The sequence below is a fragment of the Salmo salar genome, chromosome ssa08 (genome assembly GCF_905237065.1).
Source record: "Salmo salar chromosome ssa08, Ssal_v3.1, whole genome shotgun sequence".
Taxonomy (NCBI): Eukaryota; Metazoa; Chordata; class Actinopteri; order Salmoniformes; family Salmonidae; genus Salmo; species Salmo salar.
This window is the reverse complement of record NC_059449.1, coordinates 14,464,247-14,478,171: the sequence shown is the minus strand read 5'-3', so window position 1 is coordinate 14,478,171 and position 13,925 is coordinate 14,464,247. Positions and strand designations below refer to the sequence as shown.

The window sequence follows — 13,925 nt, the reverse complement described above, 5'->3', positions numbered from 1 at the left end:
TTGTAAGCCTCCTTGCTCGCACACGCTTTTTCAGTTCTGCCCACAAATATTCTATAGGATTGAGGTCAGGGCTTTGTGATGGCCACTTCAATACCTTAATTTTGTTGTCCTTAAGCCATTTTGCCACAACTTTGGAAGTATGCTTGGGGTCATTGTCTATTTGCAAGACTCATTTGCAACCAAGCTTTAACTTCCTGACTGATGTCTTGAGATATTGCTTCAATATATCCACAATTTTTCTTCATGATGCCATCTATTTTGTGAAGTGCATCAGTCCCTCCTGCAGCAAAGCACCCCCATAACATGATGCTGCCACCCCTGTGCTTCACGGTTGGGATGGTGTTCTTCGGCTTGCAAGATTACCCCTTTTTCCTCCAAACATAATGATGGTCATTATGGCCAAACAGTTCCATATTTGTTTCATCAGACCGATCTTTGTCCCCATGTGCAGTTGCAAACCGTAATCTGGCTTTTTTTAATGGCGGTTTTGGCTTCTTCCTTGCTGAGCGGCCTTTCAGGTTATGTCGATATAGGACTAATTTTACTGTGGATATAGATACTTTCGTTCCGGTTTCCTCCGGCATATTTATAAGGTCCTTGCTGTTGTTCTGGGATTGATTTGCACTTTTTGCACCAAAGTAAGTTTTTTAATTTTACCTTTATTTAACTACGCAAGTCAGAACAAATTCTTATTTTGAATGACGGCCTAGGAACACTGGGTTAACTGCCTTGTTCAGGGGCAGAACGACAGATTTGTACCTTGTCAGCTCAGGGATTCGAACTTGCAACCTTTTGGTTACTAGCCCAACGCTCTAACCACTAGGCTACCCTGCCCCCCCAACATCTCTAGGAGACAACGCGTCTCCTTCCTGAGCGGTATGACTGCTGCGTGGTCCCATGGTGTTTATACTTGCGTACCATTGTTTGTACAGATGAACATGGTACCTTGAGGCGTTTGGAAATTGCTCCCAAGGATGAACCAGACTTGTGGAGGTCTTGGCTGATTTCTTTTGATTTTCCCATGATGTCAAGCAAAGAGGCACTGAGTTTGAAGGTAGGCCTTGAAATACATCCACAGGTAAACCTCCAATTGACTCAAATGATGTCATTTAGCCTATCAGATGCTTCTAAAGCTTGACATCATTTTCTGGCATTTTCCAAGCTGTTTAAAGGCACAGTCAACTTATTGTATGTAAACGTATTGTGATAGTGAATTATAATGTCTAAACAATTGTTGGAAAATTACCTATCATGCACAAAGTAGATGTCCTAACCGACTTGCCAAAACTATAGTTTGTTAACCTGTTAGGGCTAGGGGGCAGCATTTGCACGTCTGGATAAAAAAAATGTACCCGATTTAATCTGGTTACTAATCCTACCCAGTAACTAGAATATGCATATACTTATTATATATGGATAGAAAACACTCTAAAGTTTCTAAAACTGTTTGAATGGTGTCTGTGAGTATAACAGAACTCATTTGGCAGGCAAAACCCTGAGACATTTTCTGACAGGAAGTGGATACCTGATGTGTTGTATTGACTTTAAACCTATCCCATTGAAAAACACAGGGGCTGAGGAATATTTTGGCACTTCCTATTGCTTCCACTAGATGTCACCAGCCTTTACAAAGTGTTTTGAGTCTTCTGGAGGGAGATCTGACCGAACAAGAGCCATGGAACGATGATGTCCCATTAGACACCTGGCGCGCGAGTTCATGTTGGGTACCCTCGTTCCAATACGTTATAAAAGAGTATGCATTCGTCCACCTGTTTTTTTTGGTTAAAAAGGCCCTAATGATTTACAAAGTTGAATTTGACGAACGGAAATATATTTTTCCCTCGTATGAAGTCCGGCGGTTAGATCATGTGCTAACAAGACGGAGATTTTTGGACATAAATGATGAGCTTTTTGAACAAAACTACATTCGTATGGACCTGTGATACCTGGAAGTGACATCTGATGAAGAGAATCAAAGGTAATGGATTATTTACATAGTATTTTCGATTTTAGATCTCCCCAACATGACGTCTAGTCTGTATCGCAACGCGTATTTTTCTGGGCGCAGTGCTCAGATTATTGCAAAGTGTGATTTCCCAGTAAGGTTATTTTTAAATCTGGCAAGTTGATTGCGTTCAAGAGATGTAAATCTATAATTCTTTAAATGACAATATTTTACCAATGTTTTCTAATTTTAATTATTTAATTTGTGACGCTGACTTGACTGCCGGTTATTGGAGGGAAACGATTTCCTCAACATCAATGCCATAGTAAAACGCTGTTTTTGGATATAAATATGAACTTGATAGAACTAAAAAGGCATGCATTGTCTAACATAATGTCCTAGGAGTGTCATCTGATGGAGATTGTAAAAGGTTAGTGCATCATTTTAGCTGGTTTTATGGTTTTGGTGACCCTGTCTTTGACTTGACAAAACATTACACACAACTCTTGTAAATGTACTGTCCTAACATACTCTAAATTTATGCTTTCGCCGTAAAACCTTTTTGAAATCGTAAAACGTGGTTAGATTAAGGAGATGTTTATCTTTCAAATGGTGTAAAATAGTTGTATTTTTGAAAAATTTGAATTTTGACATTTATTTGGATTCAAATTTGCCGCTCTTGAAATGCACCTGCTGTTGATGGAGTGCACCACGGGTGGCACGCTAGCGTCCCACCTAGCCCATAGAGGTTAACAAGGAATTTGTGGAGTGGTTGAAAAACGAGTTAATGAGTCCAACCTAAGTGTATGTAAACTTCCGACTTCAACTGTAAATACTAGGCGGTGTCAGAGGAAGGCCCAAAAAAATGTCAAAGGCTCCAGTCACCCAAGTCATAGACTGTTCTCTCTGCTACCACACAGCAAGCGGTAACGGATCACCAAGTCTAGGTACAAAAGGCTCCTTAACAGTTTCTACCCCCAAGCCATAAGACTGCTGAACAATTCCTCCAATTGCCACCCGGACTATTTACATTGACTGACACACACACCACCACCACCCCCCTCTTTGTTTTTACACTGGTGTTACTCACTGTTAATTATCTATGCATTGTCACTTTACCCCTACCTACATGTACAAATTACCTAACCTGTACCCCCCACATCGATACCACCTATATATAGCGTCAGAATTGTTATTTTATTGTGTTACTTTAGTAAATATTTTCTTGACTCTATTTCTTGAACTGCATTGTTGGTTAAGCACTTGTAAGTAAGCATTTCACACTACACCTGTTGCCTCCAACACATATGACATAAAATTTGATTTGACTGAGGGGCCTTACAGATAATTGTATATGTGGAGTATAGAGGTGAGGTAGTCATTCAAAAATCACATTAAAACACTAGTATTGCACACAGAGTGAGTCCATGCAACTTATGTGACTTGTGGTAAGTACATGATGGCCGCCATCTTCATGCACTTTCGCTATTGGCTGGTGGAGCTGTATAGATGTTGGTTTGTGGTAGAGGGATGGAGCAACAGAAACCAAAGCTCAATAGCTATTATCCCCAGTGCTCGACTTGGACTGAAATGGGTTCCGGTACTTATTTTGGGGGCCGGTACTGTTTATATTTAAGTGCAGGAGCTCCACAATACTTTTGAGCTAATGTTCTATAAGAGGAACAGGAGCTCAAGCAGTAGAAAATCTGACGTGTCGGTACTCAGCTCCGGTGAGCTCCTGCCCAAGTCAAACACTGATTAGCCCAATGGAGAACACAACACCAACTGGCTTCTATCTAACTGACAACTGAACAGAGGTGGAGTCCATGTGTTCACTTGTTGCATGTTTGTAAGGAAAACACAGTAAGCTATTGTATATGTATGGGAGAATACTTCAACTACGCGAAAGAGTCCATTTGTGGTGTAGGCCTCCGTCATCAAATAAGATGGGTTGTACTCCAATTGTATTACAGAAAACAAGAGCAATTTGTTTGCCTAAATAATAAATTATGCAACAGTAATTCATGTTTCAGATTAGTTTAGAATTCTAGTTTAGAATTCCTTATATGGGATAGACAGACTGCAGAGAGATCTGCTTTAGTCAGTCATACAGTAGGTTGACCCCTATTAGCTTGTTAACCCAATAACCTGATAGAATTGACTCGTTGATTTGTAGGTTTATTGAGTTATTGATTGGTTGAAGGATTAGATGATTTGAGTTTGAATAGTGTCCTTTCTTCCTAATAGGCCTGCAATGACAGAGGACTACAGTTACTTCCAGACGCACGCACACACACACACACACACACACGTTAATTGTTTATCTAACGGAACCGCTACTAAGAGCGATTCCCATATTTATGTAGTTAATTGCCCTTGTTGCTATACAGTAGCCTATTCAATTTATGCAGGATAGTATTCAGTTAGGGGGATTGTTGTTAGTGGAACTGGCAACCGATCAGCCGTGAGAACTGATGGGGGACTGGAGATAAGGGCTCGGACTGGGTCATCTGACTATAGCAGTACAGGGCACAACAATGTGGAAGGCTCAGATAAATATATTATGGGGAACAAACATGCTCTCTCATGTTAGGAGGAATACTGTAGGTTCTACTCATGACATTTCTAGCTGTGCTGTTCAACAGCGTTTGTCTACTTAACGTGGGGGAGCAGGCATGGTGGAGGTAGGTGGCAGAGACTTCCCTCCCCTTGTACATCTCCTCTTTGCCTGATATTCAAGTTGGTTCTCAACAATAACATCTGTACAAAGGTTGAGGATCAAAACATGTACGGCAGCCCCCCCCCCCAAAATCACATGTGTTTGTCAAAACTGCATCTTTAGGAATTCAACACATTCCATTGGCAGGGCAGGGCCGTTCACATGATCAGTGTTTCTTGGCTGCAGAGAGCGAGCAGCCAGGCTGAGGGGAAGACTAGCGGCCCAGACAATTCCCCTCTTAGTTCTGCCGTGGTCTGTCTTGGCCTGAGAGTGCGTGTCTGTGTCTGGTCTGTACACACAAGAGAATGACTGAGCGAACAACTCGACAAGCCAAATGGCAGAGTAGTGGTCCAAACCACACACTGGCATAGTGGAGCTGAACACGCAAAACAGACAAGGCTATGCCATGTGTTATGTTACATGTTAAGGAAGTATGACAATGAATGCACGGCCAATGCCAGACCTTTGACTTTTCTTAACCTATATTTAACTAGGCAAGTCAGTTAAGAGCAAATTCTTATTTACAATGACGGCCAACCCCGGCCAAACCCAGACGACGCTGGGCCAATTGTGCGCCGCCCGATGGGACTCCCAGTCACGGCCGGATGTGATGCAGCCTGGATTCGAACCAGGGACTGCAGTGACGGCTCTTGCACGGAGATGCAGTGCCTTAGACCTCCGCGCCACTTGGGAGCCCCACATAACCACATCTATGGGCATAACACTGATCAACTTAATGGCCTGTTGATCGATAAGTTCTAGTTGAAAGAGCAGTATCTGGCTGAGGCGTATCTACTGTAAACAACAAATCCCTTCCAGACAACCAGCATGTCAGAATACTTACTGGAATGTTGTCCATTACTTTACCAATAAACTATGGAGGAAGGATCTTTTGTTTTTGGGATGATCGTTTTGAGAACCAAAACCACATTACTTTCACTGACCCAACACTTAGAGACTCCGTCACAGGCTGTACGGTTTCTGAATAGGCTGTACGGTTTCTGAATAGGGGAAGCCGAGTTGGTGTGTTGAAGGAGCAGTAAAGAGCTAAGCTCCAACGGCTGGTGTCTTGAGTTGTGTGAACACCTGCAGCCTGTGAGTCCACCTGGGAACCAGAAAGCCAGGGTCTAGTTGGAAATCCCCAAAATGTCCAGATATGCAGTAGTTAACTCAATAGAATTCCCTCAACAATAAATCAAACAAAAATGCTTACATTCTGCATAGTAGTACTGACCTGGAATTCAATGCCTGATCGACCGGTCCAGTCGCCTAGCCAAATGCCATTGGTATATCAGAGCGAGAGACAAAGTCGGCCCTACAAAATGTCGACGGGTCGAGCACTCAAGCTATTCCACAGGGTTCTGAGACGTACCCGAGAGATATACGGAAATAACGTTGGGAGAGTACATGGGAATACTGAGAGAGAAGGTGGGAGTTCACCGTCTCTCAGCCACCAATCAGAGGGAGTGTAAACTAGCCCACTCTCACAACAGGGTCTTCACTGGGAGGTGTGTGTGTGTGTGTGTGTGTCACCCCCCTTCCTCTGGCTGGTAGCCAGGCCAGAGATATAGAGCAGCACCAGAGCAGAGCTCTATAATGCAATCAGCCTGGCCGCAGGACACTCATTGGGGACAGGCTAAGAAAGGACTGGCCTGCCCCTCTCCCCCTCTACCTCTTGACTAGACACACATCTCTTTTTCTCTGGTATGAACTCATTTATATAATGATTTTAAAAAGAGAGAAAGAACAAGATGAAAAGCGAAAAATAGAGAAAGAGAGCGATAGAGGTAGGGAGGAGTGTATGTCTGTCCGTATGGGCCTGGCTGACTCGCAGTAACCCGAGAAATTACACGGGGCGGCGGCGGGCATTTCACAGCTTGTCTCCAGGGTGCCCCCTCCCCCCTGTCGCACAAACACACACAGGAATCCTCAAGAGGGGAGATTGGGCCACACAAAGAGGGGCTAGGCCACAGCAGCAGTGGGTCTAGAGGCTGTATGAAGGCCCTGCAGAAGCACAGGTGCACTTACACACGGTCCCTTGTGGTCGACTCTCAACAGTAGACCACTCACATGGATTGATAAAGAGTCAAACAGTCCAGATCTCTAGATCAAACAGTAAAGTCATTAAACACTGAAATGTGAAGGGCACACCATTTTCTCTCAACCACCATGAATTACAGCGGCTGTAAAATGTATGAGGTCTGGATATTAAAATGTAGCATTACAGGCTTTATGGCCCCGTTATGCTCATCTAGTTCATGTCTGCGTCCCAGAATGGCACCCTACATAGAGCACTACTTTTGACATGAGCCCTATGGGCCCTAGTCAAAAAGTAGTGCACTAGATAAGTAATAGGGTGCCATTTGGGACGTGACCAAGGCATGCAGGAGTAGGGAAGATGATTTAATGGTAGTTGTTAATGAAGCATGTCTTTTCTATGAAAGTGGATCTGGGAAAAGGCTCAACTATAAGCTGACTAAGAGGAGCACTGAGAGACAGGCAGAGTTAACAACCTCTACTGGGTTAAACAGCCCACAGCAGCAGCTCACACCCTGATACACACCCACAAACTGTGGGATTAGGTTAGAGCCAGAGAAAGAGGAGGCGACAGAGCGACCCATAGAGAGCGACAGAGCGAGAGCGACAGGGCGACAGAGCGAGAGCGACAGAGCGACAGAGCGAGAGCGACCCAGAGAGAGCGACCCAGAGAGAGGAGTTGTCAGAGTGACCGAGCGACCCAGAGAGGAGTTGTCAGAGTGACCGAGCGACAGAGCGACCCAGAGAGGAGTTGTCAGACTGTCCGAGAGAGAGTGACCGAGAAGAAGGAGGTAGCACAAAAGTGAAACAGAATGAAAAACACTAGACACCAGCGTGATAGACCACTATTCTCTTCCCTCTCTCCCTCCAGACATCTGGTAGCCATCAGCACCGCACACAGGAAGCGGCCGCCATGCCGTGCTGGGGCGCCAGGGAGCTGCGCCTTTTTCCCCCCATCAGACTCAGCGCTGCGCTCAGCAGAAACAACAAATCAGCCAGAGGCCAGCCCTCACTGAACACAGCAGAAGCACAGAAGAGGCTCACATTCCTACTGCCACAGCCTGCCAAGAGGAGCCCTGAGCAGGGAGAGGGACAGAGAGTAGGCTGACTGAGGCTGGCTAATGGTGTGGGTTTGAGGCTAGCTCAGTGCATCTTTTATTTTCCTTCCTTTCTCTCCCTCCCACTCTCTCCCTACCGATGACCTATGAGGAGGTGGATGGGGTTATTGATTGACATTCTGGAATATCCCAAAATGCACACACCAAACACATGCACACACACCTTGCTCACTTCGCCTCGGAACTGGTCCTGAACTCCTTCCAGGACGATTTCACATGTGCTTATACACAGGCTCCATACACACTCTCAGCTTTAGAGACTTGTTCCCATGACTGCACAAACAATCCAGTGGTCTGGACCATAGAAACAGGATCACTAGAAAAAGCATTCCCATTCAAGTCAATGTTCTGTGATGAGTGGATGGCCTGCAGGTCATATTTGTATTTCTATGGTCTGGTCCCGTGAGCTGCTGGAAGGGGAAGCCAGCTCTGCCTGAGAGGCCAAAGCAAAGGGACCATCTTTGGACATCTGTGTGCTCCTGGGTCCCTGCAACAGCCCCCTCTCTGGAGCAGCAGTAGGACTCAAAGTTGGGGCTGGAAATAGCCTCTCTCTCTCCGTCATAAGGTCTATTTTTACTAGCCCGATGACTCCAACCGAATTCTTCCGCTGCTCTGTTCACTACATAATTCAGTCTGAGACCGCCACCAACTACTTCAACGATGGCAACGTCAAAATAAGGGGTGTTGTACAGAACAAAGTAATCAGCGATTGGATCATCTCTAACCAATCGGAGTATCAAAGCCAATGACAAATGTAAAAAAAAATAAAAACGGCAATTTACCCACGAGCGTACCCGCCCAACCTGTCGGTTTCTGAGACCAATCAGAACGGTTAGAATGTTTGCGTCGGGGAAGTAGTAGGTACTCAGATAAATTGCAGAGAAGAAACTAGCATCCATGGTCGTGGCGTAGCGTTTGGGTAGCCAGGCAATATCTTTACAGCGAGCCATTTGTCCAGCCAGATGTCACTGGACTGGCTTAACATGGAACAATAAATAACAATTTCTAAAGTTGAACTCTGAACACATTCATATTATATCATACTGCAAGTTGCATTTGTGTAGCCTGCATTGCATAACTTAGGACCAAATCTGGCTTAATTGTCTGCCCTGGGTACAGGCTAGCATTTAAACATATCCAGTCTTGTGCACAACAGCCATGCCAAGAGTCTGGAGAAGTGTCTTCTGTGCTTCATAAGAACTGGCTCTGGATAGTGTTAGAGTTGGCATATTCAACCATAACGCCATGGGACTGTGGAGCTCTACAACAACCACAGGAGAGTTTCCACACAAAGAGTGTGTGTGTGTGTGTGTATATACACACAGTAGGTGTACAAAACATTAAGGACACCTGCTGTTTCCATGACAGACTGACCAGATGAATCCAGGTAAAAGCTATGATCCCTTATTGATGTCACTTGTTAAATCCACTTCAATCAGTGTAGATGAAGGGGAGGAGACGGGTTTAAGAAGGATGTTTAAGCATTGAGATAATTGAGACATGAATTGTGTATGTGTGCCATTCAGAGGGTGAAAGGGCAAGACAAAATATTGAAGTGCCTTTCAACAGGGTGTGGTAGTAGGTGCCAGGCTCACCGGTTTGAGTCAAGAACTGCAATGCTGTAGGGTCTCTCACGCAACAGTTTCCTGTGTGTATCAAGAATGGTCCACCATCAAAGGACATCCAGCCAACTTGACAACTGGAGTCAACAGCAGCGTTGGAGTCAACAGCAGCGTTGGAGTCAACAGCAGCGTTGGAGTCAACAGCAGCGTTGGAGTCAACAGCAGCGTTGGAGTCAACAGCAGCGTTGGAGTCAACAGCAGCGTTGGAGTCAACAGCAGCGTTGGAGTCAACAGCAGCGTTGGAGTCAACATGGGCCAGCATCACTGTGGAAGGCTTGACACCTTTTTGTCCGTGCCCTGACGACTTGAGGATGTTGAGGGGAAAAGGGGTGGGTGGGTGCAACTCAATATTAGGAAGATGTTTGTAATGTTTTGTACATTCAGCGGGAGATAGATAAAGACTCAATGACAGTTCAAACAGCAAGAGCCAGGCAATAAAGGAACACAGCTGTTTACAGAGTGCACCAAGTGAGGCCAGCAGCCCAGCCACCAAGCAACATGACAAAAAGCTTGTTGTTCAAAAGGGGGGATTAACTTCCAACTAGTTGCTATTTTCCCCAAGAGGAGCGGTAAGGAGAGAGGGAGAGAAGAATAGTTGGGTGGGTGGTGGTAGCATTATTAGCAGTGTTTGTCAGCGGAGCACGTTGGGAGTTATAACAGGGGGACTTTGGAAAGACGACATGGGCCTAGAACGCCACATGACCACCGCCGCAGTTGACGAGAATAGCCACAGAAACAGAGAACTGGTCACCAGGGCTGGCCACACAGCGGTAGTGAGTGACGCAAGGAAATTGTTACATATGGGGAAGGATGGGGTCTGTTCTGGTGGCCTTTCCCACTCCACAACAACAAGACAGACCCCAAGGAAATACAGATAAATGTATACTTAATAGTTATAAATATTTAATAACTTAGAAGTTGAATAGATCTTATCCCTGTTATGATATCACTGCAGTCCACGCTGTCAGACAGTGTGCCTCGTCTGACCGGCTACACGTACCTGCTGTAGCACTAAGCCTGTGAGTTTACGGCCGTGGGTCAACTCACAGCCCTATTTCTTGGTCCCCGAGTCCCAGACAGACTATCAAGCAGAAAGTGTGCATACTTTAACTGTCTAGTGTCTGTTATAAAAAGACCTATGGCTTTCATCACTGAATTGCTAACTACACCAATGAAACCAAATCAGGCGAAAGCGAGCACTCCCGTTGCCACACACACACACACACACACACACACACACACACACACACACACACACACACCTGAGTGAAAAACAAGCCGCTCAAATACACTACCTCTCCAGACAGCACAGGTCATGTTAAATCAGGCTTCCTCGATGTTATAAAACACTGACGGAGGTTTTCACCCATGCGTGTCCCCTGTAAAATAACCCAAACTTTATTCATAGGGTTTAGCTTTAATTGGCTGCTGTGTTATTGTGGTTATGCCCATTGTTTATCATGTCGTGATTGGGTTTCAAGCGGCCCCCGCTACGTAAACAAGCAAATGAAAACTTCGACAAGCGAAAAGCGCCTTGGGTCGTCTGGTGATACTGGTGGAGCTCTGGGTACATAAACACTAGTCAGGTGGTCGTTTTGGCTTTTGGAGAATCATTCAAATACAAACAATGAATGGGTCTGATGCAGTTAATCTGTTTGGAAAATATTTCAACTTTAATTTCAGTCTTTTGAAACGAGTGAAAAAAAGGGATAAACAGGGTGTAAGTGATATGTAACGGCATTGTAATTGCTGCGTCAACAAGATATCACCCTGCATTAATTTTGTATGCCTTTTTTTCTTTATATTTCTAATGGACATTTAAATAATTGATGGCCGATGCAATCCATTATTTTCTGGGCATGACTGCTCCCACACAACAACAGCAGTCTGCTGCTTTTCAAAATGGACTGTTCCGTTGTCGTGGTAGCAAGGAGGACATACTCTGCATCTCAAATGGGACCCTGTTCCCTATATAGTACACTACTTATTGGTCAAAAGCAGTGCAATACATAGGGAATAGTGCTGTTTGGGACACAGGGGCTCTCCAACCCTGTTCCTGGAGAGCTACCGTCCTGTAGGTTTTTACTCCAACCCTGTTCCTGGAGAGATACTGCATCCTGTATGTTTTTACTCCAACCCTGTTCCTGGAGAGATACCGTCCTGTAGGTTTTCACTCCAACCCTAATCTAGAGCACCTGATTCTAATAATTAGCTGGTTGATAAACTGAATCAGGTTAGTTACAACTGGGGTTTTAGTGAAAACGTACAGGAGGATAGCTGTCCAGGAACAGGGTTAGAGTGAAAACGTACAGGAGGATGGCTGTCCAGGAACAGGGTTAGAGTGAAGACCTACAGGAGGGTATCTCTCCAGGAACAGGGTTAGAGTGAAGACCTACAGGAGGGTATCTCTCCAGGAACAGGGTTGAGAGCCCTGGTCTAAACAATAATGTATGCTGGCTAGGAATAGCCTCTTACGCTAACGCCACACAAGCGCTTCTCTGTTCCACTTGCTAAGCAGATTTAATCCTGTACTCAACAAAAAAGCTATTCCTTTGTTTCGTTTGACCACTCCACTGAGTCCCGTCTGTCTATCCGTCCGCTCTGTCGTTTGTTCAGAAGTTGCAGAATTTCCTCCATGGTTGGTCGCAAATCAAAAATGTTAAATTAGGCTTGAGCACGAGTAATGGCTTACAGGGCGCTGCAGCGAGCTACATAGAGTAAGTGGTTCAGGTCAGGAGACAGACTCCCTCAAGCTGCTAACTGGTGGAGAGACATTTACAGGAGTGGAAGGATATTTTCTGAGCCGGCTAGAGGATGTCCTCAGTGAGTCTACTGCCATCACCCTATGGATTTGTCCCAAAGGCACCGTATTTCCTATATAGGGCACTACTTTTGATCAGGGCCCATAAGTAGTGCACTATATTAGGGAACAGTCTGCCATTTGGGACAGTGAGAGAGAGACTCAAAACAGGGACCTTTAGGGTTCAACATTTTCCCTCTCAGCTCGTTGTGTCAGCCTGTCTCCAGAGTGGTGTTGTTCAAACATTGAGGCCCTGTGAGGGAAAGGATGGGAAAAGCACAGCGTGAATAACCCCTCTGAAAGCTTTGGATGGGACCAACCAATTGAGCTTTCTATGCGGAGAGGAGCGATCCATGTCACCATACGGGGAGGGGACACCGAGAGAGATTCCCCCCTGCTGCCTCCCGGCCTCAACTGTCTCCGCACATTAAGTGGAGCTGACGAAGTAACAACCAACTTCTGTCCCCTTTCATTTCCTTGGGTAGTGTAGAAAACAGAGCGCAGATGTCGAGACACACAACCTGCAGGGCTCTCTGATGAAAGCTTTACAAGCGGGACCTCCATAAATTCACAGATTGCGAGAAACGAAAGAGGAAGTTGGTAAAAAAGAAAGATGGAAAGTGCAATGTCAATGAAATGAAAACCTAACAGAGATGCATGTTCAGCGCAAACGTTTACATTTCTGCGGCTGGGGGGGAAAAAAAGAATCAGACTGAAGTGGTTGTGGTAGGTTTCCTCATACCATCTCACCAAGACGAGAAAGGAGAACGGTTCTGAAGGTGACCTTACATTAATACATCCTATAGGCCAGGGGAATTCAACGCCTACTCTACGAGGTCCGGAGCCTGCTGGTTCTCTCGTCTACCTGATAATGAATTACACCCACCTGGTGTCCCAGGTCTAAATCAGCACCTGATTAGAGGGGAACAATGAAAAAAAGCAGCAGAACTGGCTTTGAGGTCCAGAGTTGAATTTGGCTATAGTATATCAAATTGAAAAAAAAAAATACCCATCCTGTGTATGGATAAACTTATAAACACACTAAACACCCACAACCCTGTGGTCCATGAAGTCTATATGCCAACGTATGGCCCCTAGCCATGTGACAGAGACCCCTTTCTCTGGGGCCCTGCACTGTCATGGTTACGCTCCCACTATATACGCTGTCTGTGTGCCTACATGTCTCCACTCTCCATAAAATTGAAAAAAGGCCTTAGTGTGCACTTTGAGCGGCCCAGTGCTCTGCCTGCCGGTAAACAGGGCGGTGCTGCAGACACAGGCAGGCCGCTGAACTGTTTAACCCTTGATCTCGTCCAATCAGGGGCTGAGCTGGCCAGCCGGGGACAAACTTTGCCCAGAGTGGTTAACCTCGCGGCAGCCGGCAGGGCTACGTGTCTGGACTGGAGCTACTGTGGAGAGTAGAGGCTGAATGCTCAGACGGTAAGGGTCAACACTGGAGAATGAGAGGGCACACAAACAGAAGGTCTACTTAGATCAACCTACACAGTCTATAGATGACCCGTCTCCCTGACAAAAAGCAACAGAACCACCTCTCTGACCCCTCCTCTCAGTCAACACCTCCACACAACCAAAATACCCAATCCTGTATCTGTAAGGTCACCTTTACATTCAGAACCCTTGCCAGAGTTAGACCTACACTACCTTTCAAAAGTTCAGGGTTAAT

General features: G+C 45.5%; 1 protein-coding gene across 15 annotated transcripts in view; it reads right to left on the bottom strand.

Moving 5' to 3' along the window:
• gab1 (GRB2-associated binding protein 1) overlaps window positions 1-13,925 on the bottom strand; it is a 68,028-nt gene that overhangs the window by 49,346 nt on the left and 4,757 nt on the right. Inside the window, exon 1 of one of the 15 annotated variants that reach the window (XM_045722801.1) lies at window positions 5,899-6,046. The exons of the other annotated variants lie outside the window; for them this stretch is intronic. The gene's annotated coding sequence lies outside the window, so the exon portion shown is untranslated. Of the gene's footprint in view, window positions 1-5,898; window positions 6,047-13,925 lie in introns of those variants that run through there. 15 annotated transcript variants of the gene reach the window in all.